This window comes from Lonchura striata, chromosome 2 (genome assembly GCF_050655825.1).
Source record: "Lonchura striata isolate lonStrDom1 chromosome 2, ASM5065582v1, whole genome shotgun sequence".
Classification (NCBI taxonomy): domain Eukaryota; kingdom Metazoa; phylum Chordata; class Aves; order Passeriformes; family Estrildidae; genus Lonchura; species Lonchura striata.
Genome location: NC_140704.1, coordinates 107,934,329 through 107,951,779, shown reverse-complemented (window position 1 = coordinate 107,951,779; position 17,451 = coordinate 107,934,329). Strand labels below are relative to the sequence as shown.

General features: G+C 37.9%; 1 protein-coding gene across 13 annotated transcripts in view; it reads right to left on the bottom strand.

Annotated features, from left to right (window-relative positions):
- DLGAP1 (DLG associated protein 1) overlaps positions 1-17,451 on the bottom strand; it is a 405,586-nt gene that overhangs the window by 296,809 nt on the left and 91,326 nt on the right. For 2 of the 13 annotated variants that reach the window (XM_021525224.3, XM_077784162.2), the window contains one exon: positions 3,668-3,762. The exons of 9 other annotated variants lie outside the window; for them this stretch is intronic. The gene's annotated coding sequence lies outside the window, so the exon portion shown is untranslated. The remainder of the gene's footprint in view (positions 1-3,667; positions 3,763-17,451) is intronic. 2 more of the 13 variants (XM_085573759.1, XM_077784169.2) reach the window with 1 other exon arrangement.

The following is a 17,451-nucleotide window of genomic DNA, read 5'->3' as shown; positions in this document are numbered from 1 at the left end:
CAGACTTTAAGGGCTGATTATATATAGTTTAATACTAGCTTAAATTGCTATGTAAAATTTGTAATTCCAACCTATCCAAGAGAGAAAGAGGTAATGACTATAAAATCAAACAAAAATAATTTAATTTAGTGTGATATTCCCTCCTCTCAGTTAACTTTTTCAGTTCTCTTCCTTTCTTCTCAGGATAATCCAAATTGTTCTAATACGGTGGGAATAAGCTTTCTCCAGCTCCACTAGGGGTGACCAGGCTTTATGGGGAGCAGGAACAGGACCACAAGCACTTTCAAGTGCTACTTAATGGAAAAAGAGTACTAAAGAGTGAAGTGACACAAAGTGTAGTGTCTGATTGCTACATTACTGCCCTGAGTATCTGACCAGGCTGCATCACAAGGTTAACATGAGCTACACCAAAAGCCTACCCAGGCCATCATCAGTGAAGTGCCTGAGTCTTCTGTACACACCAGCCCACCCATGCACACAGCTGCAATCATGGTCCCAAGATGCTCCATTTTTAGCATGAACACGTGTACACATTGTGCTAAGCACTGCACAACACAGGCTCTCATGTTCCTCTACTTGTCCCCTTGAGAGGAGGCCAGTCACTGACGAATCTTTGTCACTTGTTCCTGGTGCCCTGCCTGCCAGAGTCTGCTCTCCATGGGAACAGGCTGCAAGTTGGATAAGCTGGTTCAGCAGCGACAACATGTTTGTTGGCATCTTATCTGTGCACATACAGATGAAGTCTGATCTGATGGGGCACAGCAGGGCCCTACAGCTCCTACATCAATGCAGCAATGGATGAGCTGCCTCTACCAGAGTAGCTCATGCGGCTCACACCATGCTCCAAAGGCTCCCAGGAAGCAAAGGATTCTGTGAGACTTCTACAGGAGGAATGAACTGCCTTCAGCTGAGCTCAGGAGAGATGCCAAGTGACCTTCCTGAAAGGGGAGGCCTAACACAGTGCACAATGTAGACATGCAGATGACTGACATGTGGCAATAAAGAAACCATCTGAGTCAAGTAAGTCACATAGGTACCTGGAAATCCTTGCTTGGGAGATTTTCTTTTTTAGCTGCCCATCCATGTGGGTTTAAAGCAGGTGAACTGCTGAGTAGCTTCAGCTCTCAAGAAGGTCCATGAAAGCAGCCTCCTGAGAGTAAATATGGTCTAGCAAATGGGTTTAAAGCTAGCAAGTGATTTAGAGTAAAGCACACAAAATGTACCTTTTGCATTCCTCTTACAAAGTAGTGTCATCAGAGACTGGATTGCACTGGGTCTCACCTGTTTGGAAGATTGCTAGCTTTTTACCTTGTCCTACAGATTTTAAAATTACTACATGCGAAACAAGTTGCTAGAACCACAGTTCTGAACAGAGCTTTCTAAATATTGCTATAGCCCGTCATACTCATTTCATATCTGCTGGAGCTTGTTGAGAGCCTGAAGCAGAAACTGAGAGAAAGATAAGTGTAAATTATCTCTACTATTTACAGACAGTATCCAGGCAAAATCTGAACCAGAATAATTCAGAAATTGATTTTTTTATCTACTTCACTGATCAAAGCTTACAAAGAAATGGGGCATTGGATCATCAGGGCCCTTATCAGTTTCTAGAGTTATTATGAGTAAGAAGATAAATTGTTATGATTGCAAACCTGACAAACATACAAACAATCAAAACATCCTAAAATGAGAAATTACAGAAATGTTCTTAAGTAAGTTAAGGTGAAAGTAAGTGCCAGCAGGGTTTTAGCAAAAAGCCCCAACAAACTCCAACCCACAAATATGCATACAATTCTAAGGAGATGCCTCCTATGCTGCGTAATCCCATTGGAAATCTCATTTATGTCCCTCTTGGCCTTTCACTAGTATGCACTAAACCATCTAAGTTGGCAGCAATCTCCACAGGTCATCTGGTCCAAGAACCCATCTCAAAGCCAGTCCAGCCAAGTTCTGCATACCTCCAAGGATGGAGATCCCTCAGCCTGACAGTACATTTGCTGTCATGATTTCACCCTGGTCATTTCCCAAATGCCTACTCTTTAGTCACCATTTCCTGTGTCTTCTTTAGTCTGTGGCTTCAGGTCCTTCCACTACACACCTCTGAGAAGGGTCTGGCCCTCCTCTGTTTGTCTGAGGTAGTAAAGACAGCGATGAGGCCTCCCATCAGCCATCTATTTTTAATGCTAGACAAACCCAGTTCTCTCAGCCTCACCCTACATAACCTCAGATGTACTCCAGCCCCATGACCACTTTGGTAGCTCTCTGCTGGACTCAATTCAGCACACCAGGGAATTTGTTTAGTGGAGGACTCCAAACTGGTCGCAGCTCTCCTAATGTGCTCTCACAAGTACCAACAGGGGAAGGAAGGACTTGCTGGTAAGACTGCCTGGGATATGACTGCCCGTGTGCTGCAGGGAAACACTGCAGATTCATGCACAACTCATCATCTACAAACACCTCCAGAAGAAACCAAGCAGCTTGCTGACCAGCTGGCCTCATGGTCTGTGCTGTTGTGCAGGGTTATCCCAGCCCTAACACAGGACTTTGCATTTTCTTCTGCAATGAAACATTCACTATCTTTCAGCGTGGTCTGGGTTATTTCAGCCTTGTCCAGGCCACTTAGCTTTGAAGGAATAGAATTACATGCTGCCATCTATTCCTTTAAACCAAAGGTGAGATAAATGACTAGAGAAAACCACCAACGTTTCTTGTAATTATTAAAGCAAAATTTAGGAGAAAAGCTTCGAGTCCAAACATGTAATATAAAACAAAGCTGTAAAATAAAAAACAAAATCATATAAAGAAATAATATTAATTACTAGCAAAATGTTCCTCTGTGTTGCATTTATGTTTCAAACCTTAAAAATGGCAGCCTATGTAATATCTAGCAGCAGTACTTTCCAGGAAGGATAAAATGCACTTTTAAAATGTTCAAGAAGAAACATTTAAATTTATTTTCATGAGGAAAAAAAGCAATAGATGTTGCAACTGTGTTCTAAGCACTTTTGAGTCTCGTATTTTCTACTTTCCTCCCATCCTCCCCTTTCCTTTCCAGTCCTCAAATTATATCATATCACAGCTCACTTCTGAATCAGAAAAGGAGAATATCCATTTCAGGACTCATAACTTTCCTTCCATTTTGGCTCAGGTTTTTCATTTCCACAAATACAAAGAAGATGCAAAATATCACATATCACAGCCTAAACATGCCACAATCCTGCAGCATGCACAACACCCTTCATTCATCTGATGATCAAGGAAAAGAAATCACAAAAATGAATCCGCTCCAGCACAACTTAATTGCAAAGAATCAGGAATGTTTGAACGACCCAGACTAAAACTATTGATGTGAGACCAGAAGTCACCATAGAAATGGGGAGAGATAATATTACAGTGAATTACTAGAAACAGTCCAATATTCAGGAGGTATTTAAGGAACTTTATTAAACAACAGACCACAAAGTACTAACATCTCCAGATGAGAACTGGAGATGCTCCCCTCTGTCTCCCTCAAATCTCTTCATTTCAAATGGTATGGTGTAGCAGTGATGTCTCTGCTCCTCCTTTGCAGTCACCATATACCACTGCATTCCCACATACTCCTGATAAAATGCTGCCTCCCTGCTCCCCCTTGCAAGGGAATTGTGGCTACACAATAACAGTTTACCTCTCCATTTTAGTCTTCCCTTTTCCTTCTTTTTCCTTTCACCCTCCAATCTGGTTATTTTTGGACTGCCAGTTGGGGTTATTGCTTTTTCCCTGCTAAAATAAAAACAAACAACAGTTATCCTTCAGTTTCTGGGCTTAAGCATGAGATCTGTCTCAAACATTAAACAGTCACATTTCTTGCCTGAGGTGCAATGCTATCTCCTATGACACTGACTGAAGCAAGCCTTGCAACTAAAAGCAGATCCTGTTTCTGGATTCTCAGGCACACTTTGCCAACTTCCCCAGTAAATACCCATCTGAAATCCTGAGCAACACTGCATCTTGAGAATTCAGCACTGGCTGACATTTGCATAGTCCTAGAGACTAAAAAATTAGTCTTTCTGAGCTGAACTACAACCATGATTCAGAATATACAGGGCTAAAATAGAATATTTATAACCCAAATTACCCCTTCTCTTTGGCATGTTATCCTAATTTCAGACCACAATGTAGTATATTTTGCCTTTTTCTAAGGCTTACTACTTAAAGATGGTCTATTTGGAAGGAATTTAGTACCTACAAAATAGTAGACAATGCAATAGCATCAATTTCCCACCTCTGAATAAAGGTCTTAATGAAAAAGAACATGATGCTTTTCTGGGAAGCAAAGACAAAGATTCCCCACATCCTAATCTTATAATGTCACAATGAAATCCCAGGTAAAACCAGTCTTAAGGTGTTCAACATTCCTAAAATTAAATAAATATACTATCAAGTATTATTTAAATACTTATTTCCCTTCTTTTTTTTTTTTTTTTTTTTTTTTTTTTACTTTCTCTGCATTAGAATACTTTCAACTATATGAAAAGTTTTTCAGAACCTGGAAAAAATAATTTTATTGTGCAAAATTCAGTATGGCAAACAGTTGTCATGAATTTAATGAAGACATTTATAATTTCAATGTAAATCATTGCTTTCCCACTCTGGATGAGAAATCAGTGTGTATATATCTCAATTTTCCTGATTTTTCATATTTGGGCTATAGAGGGATAAATTGGGTGTCTGAGTTGTCCAAAATGCAAACTGGGTGTGCTGGCTTCCTTTCTGCAAGGCCGAGTCATTCTGTCCCTCAAGAAGGGTTATGGGATGCCTGACAAAATACTCTTTTGTTTTCAGAATAGTAGGCAAAATTTAGTCAACATAAAGTAGGCTGAAGGGAATTACAGGAATGATAACTGCTTAAGAAAGTGTTGGAAAAAAATAAGCATGCTGAAAACACACTTGGAGAGGATGAGTAAATCTAACACACTTCATGAAGCACAGCAATGATACCTCACCCTTCTGAAAAGGATTCTTCTAATAAAGCACCTGACAGTAACTTAAAAACACACTGCTTCTGAGAATGAGTCCCAAAATTATGCACAGAAATTATCCAGTCACAGTAGGTGTCTTCACAGGCCAGACGTGAGAACTTTCAGATGGAACACAGCAACAAAGTGAGCAGCTCAACACAGAGAAGTTTTACACTGCCAGTTGTTAACCTGAACAATATCTACAGTGTTACTGGAAACACTTTTAAAACCAGCATTGATAACGAATGTGAATGAAGAGCCAGATGTGATCTATGCTGTTGGGCTGAGTTCTCCTGGAAAACTATATGCACAGAGCTGTTGGCAAGTATTCAGTAAGAAGATTTATTAGAGAGAAATTTTCACTCTTTTAATGACTTTAAGCACCAGATTTAGTGCAGTCTCCTCAGGAATACACATAATTCCTTTTCACAGGTGTTTTGCAGGCCTTGCCAGGCGCTATCATACCCCCACAGAAGTAGCATAACCTTTGCCAATGTGCATGAAGGAATGTTTGCAGATTTTGACATGCTCAATTTATTTATACAACTATTGACCGCTTACCTAGTCACGCTTGCTCTTCTCTCTTGATGGTAGCTATGTTACAACAAAATGTCTCAGACAGACTGCACTGAACATTCATTCCAATAATATAGATAAGTACTTGGTATAGTATTCTAGATTGTTGTAAATGTCAATTTTCTGTTCTCCAGCTGTATTTGCAAAGAGTTAAATTAAAAGTCGCACAAAATTTATCATATTTAAAGTTTATAAAAAATTTGTATTTTCATTTCTACTCTGTCCTGGGTCTGACCTGGACAACATTAATTTTTGCAGCAGGAGGCAGCATGATTAGGGTTTGGAGATTATTCTGCAACACTTCACATAATTTTCCAGGGATAGAGGAAGGGATGGCAAGGCATTGAGGAGGGAGTGGTCAGGTATTTTCGGGGGCTTCCATGGAGTGTTGTGGGGAATCACACGTGAATTGTTTGTCTTTTTTTCTTATACTAATACTGTCATTAGTTTTGTTGCTGTTACTATTTTTTATCTCATTGCTGTTTCCAGTAAATTGTTCTTATCTCAACCCATGGTCTTCATCTTTTGTGCCTCCAGTTCCACTCTCCAGCTTGGTGTGGTAGGAGGTGCAGGGAAAAGAGGGAGTTATTAATAAGCACGTGGTTTGGAGACTTTCAGTGGGAATATTAAATTGGGGAATATCATTCCTAAACCACGACATACTAACAGAATTTCCATTCTTAGGTTTACAAGACTGGAAGGTATCAACATTTGGATATCGTCACCATATTCAAAGCTCACCAGAAAATTGATCCCTTTAAACTTAACTACTGTTATCAGAAAATAAAGCTCATATTTATAACTAGAAGTGAACTCAGCTACAAATCCACACAGCCAGAAAGATATATGGAGTGGTTGCAGTCTCTGGGAACAGCCTGGCTATCTTCATAGGGCTTGTAAGCTCAGGCACCAAATTGCACAGAGAAGTCATATTTCAACTCTGTTTCCAGTCATGACAGTGTAAGCATGTGCTGAGCCAGAGTTTGTAACTCTATTCTAGAGAATTTCTTCAGTAAGTCTCTCCTTTTCCTCTTTCTTTCTTAATCAAAAGAGAGAATAGATTTAGCTTCACATACTCAGGGTTGATTTTTTTTTTTTTGATAGAGAATAGCAAGACAAAGATTCCTCAACCTTGCCAACTAGTGCCTTAAGGAGGCACCTATAACTTGAAAGTGAGCTGTCATGAACAAAAAAATAATGCATATATCCATCACTGCCAGGCTGCTATAAGGTGCCCCAAATCTAGGGATCAGAAATAAATCAAAAGCAAGCATGGAGGTTACCAAGACTAATAAATGACTTGAACTCCCCAAAATAACTTCAGAGAGGTTAGTAAAAGCAGGTCTGAAAAAGGTATGAGACACCATACTCTTGCTTCTCTAAGCTTACTGTGCCCTCTGTTGATCATTATAATACTCTTTTCAGCTACATGAAAACACATTTTCCTAATCATCTTGTCTTGTTCAGAACACTCTGTTCTGTCTAGTCAATGAGACATAAGTGCACAGATAAAGAGTAGAAAATAGCACTCTTTATTTTATGATGAGTTTGGGAAAATGCAGAGTTAACAGTGAAAACTAAAGAACTATTTAATGGTTAAAACCACCAAATAGTCTCCCCAAAATTCCCACCCTCTTTGTAATTTAATAATTCCCATGTGTTAAAAAAGTAGAGCAAATGGAATAATTCAAAACTTTCATAGGTCATCAGTAGCCTGAACAAGACTTCTGATTTAATTTGACAAAATACTCAGAACTGAGGACACCAGGCAATCAGTGGCATCATTGCTTTGACTGTGCAATGCTGAACACCTTGGAATTTACACACACACTCCAGTATTACAGACATAAAAATACAACTGGAATATAATTCCTATGCCTCAGATCCATGGTCTAAATATCATGTTTACTTATGCACATTGAAATGGCCATTAGTGATGCTAATTAGTGCTTGGGTTTATTTTGTTTTTCTAAAAAATCCTTGGAAGGGAAAAAGGGATCTTAACAGCTCTCCAGTGTATTCCCAGGCTTGTTAAGTTTCACTGAAGTCAAGAAGATGGTGATTTCTCTTCCACTTACTCTACTATCAGGAACACAATTTTTCCCTAGGCAAGATAGAAAATAATTAAAATTAAAGCTCAACCCTTTCTAAAAGTAGTTACAGAATTTTGATTGTTACCTAACAGCTTCTGCCAGTTTTTCAAACAGCTCAAGGTCTCAACACCAGCCTTTGGTTGTTAGAGTGGCCCTCTTTGTTTAGGCTGAACCATAGCGATAAATACAAGAGCCCCTATTCACCTCCCCACCAGAAAATCTGCTGGTTGTATTTCACACACACAAACAATGGTGGCTGATACGCTGTAGATTACTCCAATTAACATTATTAAAAGAGCTGCCTGAAAATCTCCATTCCTTTTCTGAAACTTCTCCCTGGGGGGCAAGGGTAGATCAGACCACTATCACTAAAATGCTGACATTCAAAGTTTTGTGAATATATTTCAGAAATTAGCTTCATAAAGGAATAAAGACATTCTGTAAGCTGTTGAAGATGTATTCCTCTGCTCTCACCCAGTGCTAACATTTCATTTTTGATCTGTCTCACAAAACTTCTTTCCTCTGATGTCTTACCTACATGTCTTACCTTTTGCTGGAAGATTTTGCTTTTTGTGGGTCGATGTTTAGCTTTATCTTCCACAGAACTCTGTTACAAACTTTATATTTACCCTGTAGGCTATATTTCCTCTAAATGTTTGGTTTGAGATTTTTAAAAGAACGTGTCTCTGAGACTGTCTTCTGCTATGCGGTCATCTTTGCAGATATTTATTTGCAATTACATGAATCTTCAACTTTGGTATGGAATCTGCTGAGTCTAAATTACTGAATGCTATTGATAAAATTATACTTTTTTTGACAACATCTGTTCCTGTAGTCTATTAGATTTTACCAGTCTTATGTCAATTTATATACTTTCACAATATCTCTAACATTTGAAACAAAATCTTCCTTTTTCCAAAAAATTATATCCCTTTCAGAGGTTGGGGTTTTTTTTCCCCTATGAACATTTATTAGTGTTTTACTCCCTTTGTTGACCAGAGATTTTTCATATTGTAGTTAGGAAGTCCCTTTCTCCAGAGATTTCCAATTAGCCTTTCTCATGACTGCAAAACCAGAAACCCTATCAACACTCCAAAGCAAGAAGATCAAACATGCCCCAAAAGTCCTGTACATTGCTACTGTGCATGTAAGGATAAAAAGTTTGTTGATGCATTTTCAGTTTTGGAGAAGACTTACTGTTTCTCAAAAATGGTCCCTCAAGCAACAGTTTATTGAACTAGGCATTCCAAAAAACTCAAGTGACAATAATAAATGCATCAATTACCTTTCGAGAGTACAATCGTTGTCAATGTAGTCAAAAAGACTTTGAAATGAGGGAGTGGAGATCTAAACACATAAAATATAGCACCTGATGTATCATCTAATAAAAAGGGGCCAACTAAAATGCCCATTTTTGGTACTTTAAACCAAAAGTTGTATAGGATTTGGAATAAATGCTGCACTATTATGGAGGCCAAGCCACAGTTCTTCATTCTCCATCTGACTACCAGCTCAATAAATGTTATCAACAAAACTTCATATTAATTATATTTAGCTCTGCATGTGCTTGTGAGAACTGATATCTAACCTCTGATTTTTAAAGGTGCCAATTCATATTTTATGTTGAAATAGGAATTTGTACATACACAAATGGCTACTTGCAGATTCCAAAAGAACAGAAGCATTTGCAAAATATCCTCTTGGAACCAAGAGGTATAAGGACAAACTGACCCTGATCCATCTGAATAATGCTGAACAAAAATTTTAAAAATAAATCTGAATTTGGAAACTTGAAGAGATTATGAAATCTCGGCTACAACCCTCATGGCAAAAAGTACTGCACTTCTCCCCAGTCAATTCTGCAGTCAATACCTTAGTTTAAAGAAGTGTTTAACAATGTCTTCTGGAAAACCATCTCTGCATCGAGTAGGCAGCTTGAACAGTATGTATTCCAAACTACGTTATGTCATTTTAACCTAGAGAGAAATACCATTGCTTTGGACAGAGAAATCAAGCACACTGCTGTCCTAATACTGTGATTAATGCTGTGAGCTACACCCTGCCTAGCCTTCCTAATCTCTGGGCTTTCTAATTTATAGCAGAGATGGATAGGCTATCAGTGGGGAATTATGAGGATTACTAGCTGTTTATCTCTCCTTTGCAGAGACACTTTGCTGCTTATAGAATTACCATAAACCCTCCAGCTGCAGTGCCTCTCTATACTTATCCAGAAGTCTAGATACCTACTGGGCACAAAATGTTTTGATACTCAATATATTAGAAAATGTTGGAGTTGATGGATTTTTTTTATTATTATTTTTTTTGTAAATTATTTGAACATACTGTCATAACTCGTCATGTTACTTCACTGATAATTTGTCTGCAGGTTATATTGCATTCCCTTGAAATCCAGTGCTGTGATCTTGTCTACACTAATTAGAGTTCAGCATTAATGCTTGGAGGTTGCCCTCAAGCATCACCACAGGTGAAACCATTAAAGATGTATGCCAAGCCATCTCTGCACTTGCAGCAAGTTATGTAACCCATTTCAAAAGACTTCATCTTTATGGTCACTGGGAATGCTACTGACTTACCTAGTACCTGAAACTTAAGGCCTTTCTCAATGCTTCTACAGAAAGTCCTTATGCTGTGGAGCACAAGTTTCCTTTTGGGGTGAAAGAAATCAAAGAGTGTAATGGGAAATAGGTGTGCTGTTTGTTTTAGTTTCCTGATGAAGGAAGAAAGAGACCCTATAACATTTACATTCCCCTAACTTAAAAATCTGAAACTGTACAGAAAAACTTTTTCCTTTAGAAGGAAATTTATGAATGAGAAACATCAGTAAGATAAATATTAACTGTTGTACACCAGATTTTTTAATAATTACAAGTGTCCTTCAACAATCCATTTTAAATACTGGTTGCATTTTTAGATAGGATATTTAGAGCCAGGATGTCTCTGTACACAATAATTAAGTGACCATTTGAGCACTAATATTCAGCTAAATTGTACATATTTCATGCTGCTTAGATTTAAATTTTGGCCTATGTATAGCTCTATATAACCATATTCTTATGAAACTCCTCACAATTCCCCAGTGTTCAACTTTGTAATTCTTAACCAGCCTGCTAAACAGGAGACTTTAAGAACACTTAATTTAAAAGTTCTGAGGCTCTAATTCTATGCATACATATTTATAAACATAATAAAAATATGTACAGTTGAAAGATTTTTCCCTCCCCTAAGTCACAACATATCAACTTTGTAATTTGTATTAGTCTATGCTCACTTTATATTCAAAGATTGTAACAAAAAAATTGTTTAAACATCATCTTTGGTTAAAATAAGAGCTCCTTTATTCTCTACATTATCTTAATTCACTGGTTTCTTATACCTACACATATATTTTGATTTTTAAGACTTAAAAAACCCCTAAAATTAACCAGATCCAAACCACTTCATGCCTGAATTCCTTTCAGAATGTTATAAAATGTCTCAGCATATAAAATACACAGGTGTAGTCATCCAGGCCCTTCTTTCAAACTATCATGAAATGAAAATACATGATAGCTTGAAGGAAGGGCCTTCAAGCCCTGCTAAATTACTAAAGGAGAATACCATTTTCTCTAGAAACCAGCCAGTCTGACAGACCAGTCTCAGCTTGCATTTGTGCAACCATGTCATGCAAACCTTTAAGGTTTTAGCTCATCTTGTAACCTCTAGTTAGTGCTATGTATAAACCAGCCAAGATACAGTCTATTTTTCTGTTGTATGTATGTATAAAACATACATATGTATGGTATACAGTATGTATAAACCAGACAAGATTCAGTCCTATTTTTCTGGTTGTCTATGCACTTCCTCAGTCATCTTCTGCAGCACAGGACCTCAATTGCCTGCTAGGACCATCTAGGCTTGTCTTATCTAGTTAGTTCCCCTCCATCACAGTGACTTTGCACACTGAAGATCCTTTGATCTTTCCTCTTCTCTGAACTCCAAGGATAGTCTCCAAGGGGAAGAAATTACTGAATATAGTCATTTAGCTGAAGAGAAGGGTATCTACATGGAATTTAACAACAGAGGCAGACGATCATATTAATTACCCAGTCCAGTCTCCCACTCTATGAAGGTCTGCTAATAAAAGGGGAACCATGACCAAGCCTATCCTCTTTTTCAAGCTCAGTGAATGTTAAGTCCATGCCTCAGTGTGCTGTCATATCCTATAAGCAGGATGAAATCAACATACTTTCTTCTGTCCTGGGTTTGTTGGCTTTTCTGGCAGGCCATGCTGAAAACATACAACATTGTTTGGATTTGTCAAGGCACTGGCAATCCAGATAGAGAAAGGCAGAATTGGGAACCTTTCCAACAGGTTCTTGAAATCTAATAGAACATTTACATAACATGTGAGATTCTTGATTTTAAAATGGGTCATCTAAATAAGTCCATGTTAATGGATGAAACATGGGTAAGTTGTGTTATCAAGTCGCACATTTCTCAAGTGTCTGTCATGCTGGTCCCACTAGAACTGTTCTTGTCAGTTCTATGTACATATGGCCAGCTCTTATTCCTTGTATTTCCCTGATGCCATCAGCCTGTATTCCAGGGACACAGTCTATATTACCAAGGGACAACAGCACTGCTTCATCTCTCAGAAAAAAAGCCACAATTCCTTTGTGCACCAGAAATTTGCTGCTGACAGCTGCAGCAGAACAGTCTCCAGCCTCACTAGCTCTGCTGCACATTTGAGTACACGGGCAAGCGTGAAGCCACACACATCCCTTCCAGATCACCTCTCTGTGATCTGTGATTCTGTGGATGAATGCTTGCATACAAAGACTTACTGTCTGGATAGTGAGGAGAGAGGTGTGCAGCTGGCTATCTGAGTTTTGATGTCCACATTATTTGTTTGGTTTTTGCTTCCATTAGCTTTGCTGTATATATTGCTTTAATTAGTTGTACAGGCTTCTCTCTTCTTAAATGACAACATCTATTAAATTACAAAGACATTTAAGAAATATGGATTATAAAACCAAAATAAGACTAGTAAATCTTATTCCAGTGAAACACTCTATGGAGTGTATTTCATTTTAGAGGGAATATTACATATGGTTAACATCATTGCACTAGGAACAGGGTAAATTTTATCCCTTTACTATTCACTTATTTTATTCACATGTGGAACATTAACATAGATCAAGTGATACATTTGAGTTTTCTGGTATTATTTGCATTTTATGTAGCTTCCTTTTTATCTGTTAAAACCTGGAAACATAAGTTCTTGCTGGGATATATCTGTAAGGAGCAAATTCTAGTTACAAATAAATGATAAGGCAGCCTATTACTTTATTAATTTTTTCACATTAGTCTCTATTTAGGATATGGTGTTAAGCTCTACTGATTGGCAGTCCAGCTACCAACCTGTGTATAGGTCAATACAGAGTTTCTTTGGTTTGGTGTTGTTTACTGAATTCTTAAAAAAAAAACCACTTAAGATAAATTAGTGTGCACTCCCCATCAGGCAGAGGAATATCTGCATGCATGTACAACACAAATACACAGTGTCTGAAGGTGTTAAGGAAACTTGAGAAGTTTAAGAGATGTAGAACATCATTAACCTACTGCAGTGGCACTACTTTTACATCAGAAGAGTTGAAAACCTGCTGCAAATAAGAAGATAGTTTGTGACATTTTTAAAACAGTAAATAATTTCCCTTAAGGAAATGTTAAAAATTACTTATTTTGCTATCTTAGAGAATGAAAGAATATTCAAGTAGATCACTCGGAGTTCATGGTCTTCATCCAAACTGAATTTTTTGTTTAGCAGTTAAGAGATACTACGCTGTCCTCACTGTAACAACCTTGTCATTGCAGAGAAATTTCCCCCATGTTTTCAAAACTCCATAAAAGTAAAGGTGTCTTCAAAAAAGAAAATTAACAGCAGGGTGTGACTGGGCAACAAAGTAGGGGCCTTGCCATGGCAGGAATACAAGTGCCTGTGGTTCTCTAATACATTTACAAGCTCTTTTCCTTTATGAAAAATGTCCACCATTACTAATTTTTTCTCATTATTTGCACAGGACTGGAAATGAGGCACTGTCAATATGAAAAGAATTCACAGAGGCACCTACCTATTATTCTGCTAGCCTATAGCAAAACATCATCCATTTTATTTATTACTTTGCTGAGCTGGTCTTTGCAAAACAAGCAAGCTGATAGAATTACCCCCAAGCAGTTGCCAAAATGATGATTAATATTATTACAAACTAATGCTTCTCATAAAATAGAGTCGTAGAACAGATTTCCTTTGACATGAGCTGCAAAAATCCCTCCTTGGCTCAGATGCTAGACACTGCTTGAAGAACATCAACTAGCTCTGAAGATAAAGTTCATGCATTGGTCCTTCCCTGTTGAAGCCACCATGTAGCTATTCTTACCTTCAGATCACCAAATGCTGGCAGAGATAATGTCTTTCTAGAAATACCTGCATGCTGCTAAAACACCCTCAGCACATATTATCCATGACTTCCTTCAAATCCTTTTCCTTCCTTCCCCCAACACCCACAGTCACGCCTCCTCCCTATGCCTCCTCTCCTTTAACTTTAGTTAAAAGTTTGTAGACAAAAAACAGGCAAAGTTTTGTACTTAAAAGAAAAGATCCACTACTGTAGTGGTATAGAGTACCACAGATTTATGACAGGAAGGAAAGGAGCTACATTTCCTCCTCACAAGTTTCCAGATCTTACACAGAAGCAAGTCAAAGACTGAATCTAAAACTAAGAGACAATTTTATCTAGCAAAGAGTGACACAGTTATCAAGGAAGAAAATATCCTAAAATATGAATTATTGCTTACTGGATGATATTCAGGATGGCCAGGTTAAATGAGGCATAAACTGTAACCAAAATTGGAACCACCAAGCTGGAAAGACTGGCAAAGAAAATGAAGACAGGAGTGCTCTTCTGTGGTGAGAATAATGCACGCTGAATACAGCAGCAGTGAGAAGACTAAAACCAATCTAATGCAGATTATATAATGCTGTATAGTCAGCCATAAAAGAAAACTTTCTTAAAGTTGGAATCATTAGTGTTCAGGGACACATTCAGCTGAAACTCAGCTCAGAAGAGTAAGCCCTTCCAACTCACAGGAGCTGCTCTGTGGAACCTGCAGTGTTACTCACTCCCAGTGGGATTTTGAAAGGAAGTTGAGTGTTGTGGTTTCACCCTGCCTGGCCACTCAGTACCACACAGTCACTTGCTCACTCCCCTATATCACACCCCCAGGCAGGGAGGAGAGTTTAAAACAAAATTGAAACCTCAGGGGTTAGATAAGAAGAAAATTATTAAACAAAATATAATCTGAATAACAATAACAACAACAATAGCAATAATAATTTACCAATAATGATACAATTATACAAATATAATATTATACTAATACCAGAAACAGCAATAATGAGAATTGTAATGATAAGAAGGAGGAGAGAGAGTAACTGAACCCAAGGGAAATATGTGATGCACAATACAATTGCTCACCACCCACTGACTAATGTTAATCACATCCCTGAACCACAGTGAGTGGCTTCTGGCCAACTCGCCCCAGTTTAAATACTGGGCACAACATTCTGTGGCATGGAATATCCCTTTTCTAGGTTGGATCAAGTGTCCTGGCTGTGCTCCCTCCCAGGTTTGTGTGCAACTCCTCACTAGCAAAGCATGAGGTACTCAAAAGCCCTAGACTAGCAGTGTCAGCAGTACTTAAAAACAGTGTGCTATGAACATTATTCTCATACTAAATCCAAAACCATAGTACTGTACCAGCTACAAAGAACAAAACAGATTCTGTTGCACCAAAACTAGGACATCTAAGTAACAAACTGGCAGGAAATGGAAAAGGATCTGCAAGAATAAATATAGATTGCTTTTATTTTATTTGAGCTCTCATCTATGCTTGGTATCACTTACCAAGGTATTAAATGTAGAAAAAGTAAACAAACACATTCTTCAAAGTTGCTGTACAGCTTTATCACATGTTAAATGAAATCTTCTGAGCCCTAATAAAACTGATAGCTTTATAGTAGAATTTTGTTTCAGAATTATGTTTATCAATGAAAAAATCAGTATATTTGACTCAGAATGATAAAGAATCAGATTTTTGTGATACTTATAGCCAAGTATGAATGACACACAGCAAGAACATCAGCTACTGATAAAGCTCATGTTAATATCACACTCAGCACTTAGAAAACATCCGCCATGTAGTCAGCCTTCTTTTACTAGGGCCAGAGAATTCAGAAGTGGAAAATCTGTCAAAGTTATTTCATTTTCTTTTATGAACATCTGCTAATTTTTTTTAACATGTATATTAATTATACTAAAAAAAGGCATAATGTATTTTTATTTCTTCTTCCCATAAGACCTGGTTAAAAGCAGGAGGATGAAGTATGCAAATGACACATTGCAGGAAAAAATGTCTGTACCACAGGGTGCTGTGGGATTCTGTGATATTCATGTTTCTGCATAACTTAATTTATCCATTAGCAGATAAATAGGAAATGTTAATACTCAGGAGATGTTTGCTCAGGAAGTTTGAGCAGCCTAGGTTGTTCTGGTCCATTAATGGAGAAAGCATTGTTCAATTCCTTCTCTTACACAACAGACAGTTTCTCCTGGGTACCACTGAGGCCACTCTGTGATGGGCTCGCACTAAAACTGCCTTGAATTAAATTATCCAATAATTAGGAACTACTCTGGCCATGGGAAAAAAAATCAGTATAAAGCAGGGACAATGAAACAGCCCTTGTTCTCCTCCCCACTGCACTCCTGGGGATGGAGAATCACTCTTGGGTACTTGTATGTTGTGCCAAAAGATAATGTACCCACAGGCAGAGTGCAGAGCAGACTTTATGCCCCGCTAAGGTGTCACATGGGACTTGGTTGATTTTTGGTAAATCAGACACAGAATGACTAAACTGTTTCATATTTGTCATTGTGCTGTCCATGAAAGTCTTTAATGGTTAAAGAAAAGGTGTTCTGGGAGATTCTAATCTCCACAGAGCCTCACATTCTCTTCCTGTCAGAGGATGTCCATGATCAACATGAAGATTTCAATAGCAGAGAAGGATCCATGCATAAACAGTAAGGCAGGTGTTGTGCACCTTTGATAAACATACATATTTACTGAGAAAAAAAGAGAGGAGGTTTTGGTTCTCCAGACTTCCTATTTATCCAAGTTCCCCTATAGTCTACACAGGGAAATTTTACAATATGTTAAATTGAGACAAAACTTTTTTAGGAACTGCCAACTCACAGGAAGTTTGGTAGGACCATGTTAACTCAAAAAATACTTATGATTTGGGGCTTTAAACTGCTCTTTGAAAGACCCAGTTATACCAGAAATATGAAACTGTTTCTGGCTAATGCTGATAGTTACTTCAATACAGCAGTTGTCTTCTCTTTAATGACATATTGCCCAAATTTCCCATTTAATATGGCTGTTTTCCACCTTGTTCCTGAAAGTACAAAAGGAAATCAGTTGTCACTCAAGCCTATCACTTTTTATTATAATGAACAATCTGAGAGCATTCACAGAAGCTTGGAAAAAGACCCTATCTTTATTAGACATGATAAACAAGGACTTCCCATAATAATTCAGTAGGATTGATTTATGCTGTCATGACCAATCTGGGCATTTTATACTTTCTCTTTCTTAGGGCGCTTTTTCTTATGTGAGATTAATTGTTTAGCATTGCTAATTTCTAGTGAATATCACATTAAAATATG